The 1,201-nt window shown below is 38.8% G+C and overlaps 1 pseudogene; it reads right to left on the reverse strand.

Moving 5' to 3' along the window:
- Nucleotides 1–297: 297 nt before the first annotated feature.
- Nucleotides 298–661, reverse strand: LOC102489287 (thioredoxin domain-containing protein 17 pseudogene; annotated as a pseudogene).
- Between the last annotated feature and the right edge of the window lie 540 nt (nucleotides 662–1,201).

Consider the following 1,201-nt stretch of genomic DNA (forward strand, 5'->3'; position numbering starts at 1 on the left):
CACTTTTCCACTTTTGATCATTATATTCATTATTTTTCTTTTTTTTTTAGTTTTCAGGTTTTCATAGATGTCTTTTACCTCTTTGGTTAAATTTAGTTCATTTATTCCTAGGTCTGGGGGTTTTGTTTGTTTGTTTGTTTTTAAGGTTTGTGAACACTTTAATAGCATTCTATTGTCTAGACATACACCAATTTTTTAAGCATCATTTAGTCATTACTAACATCAGTTTAAAGCAAGTATGAAGTTTCTTCATACTAAAGCAAATCCGGAAGGCAAGACATTTGCCATGACCAATTCTTAGTCTTCAGAGAGTAACAACTCCACAAGGCCTAAAGACACTAGATTCTACCAGTTTTTGAAGTGTTCCAAATTTAAATAGTGTAGGTACTGCTGTTATTTTTAACTTTTTTCTGAAGTTATTATTTGGATCTTTCCAATAAGATCTCTCTCCTACTTGGCAGTGGATAAACATGCATCCTTCACTAACATTCTTCAGTCCCTCTTGTGGGACTGGTTCAGTCTGCTCGCACCAGCTTTTCCCCTCCCGATCCTGGTTCTAAGAGCTGGTAAAGTAGGCAAAAATGGATTTGCCATTGTGCTGCTTCACAGCCTGGTTGAATTCCTCAAAGCCCAGCACACTCACTTCTTCAAAGTGGGCCATCAGAACCAAATGACTGATGGACAGAGAAATTCTCAGGTCCAGCCATCGCGCCACAGGTTGGGGACAGCGTGAGGCCAGATGGGGAGAAGCCCATTCTGGGAGGTTTGGGGGACTGGTTCCTACCAAAACAGCATGACCTGAAAAGGCTATGAGAATCTGTGTAGGCCATAACTTCCCCACAATATCTTTCTGTTCTAGTTTCTCAGATCTTTCAATGCTATTTCCACTTCCAAACCCAGACTTCTGCCCTAATTTGACCCTGGCCCCATGAACACTGGATGTAAACCCTGCTGCCACCATGCCACATCTGAGACCTCATGTCTTTTTTTTGTTACTGTTATTATTAGTGTAAATGAGATTGCTTTCTCCGATTCTATTTCAGTCTGTACATTGCTGGTGTATTAAAATGCTATGGATTTTTGTATATTGATTATGTATCCTGCCAGTTTACTGAATTCATTTTCACTTTTAATTGGTTCATACATTCTTTTGGCTTTCTTCTATGTATATAATCATGTCATCTGCAAGTGGAGATAATTT

Source organism: Tupaia chinensis, unplaced genomic scaffold (assembly GCF_000334495.1).
Source record: "Tupaia chinensis unplaced genomic scaffold, TupChi_1.0 Scaffold000597_1, whole genome shotgun sequence".
Lineage (NCBI taxonomy): Eukaryota > Metazoa > Chordata > Mammalia > Scandentia > Tupaiidae > Tupaia > Tupaia belangeri.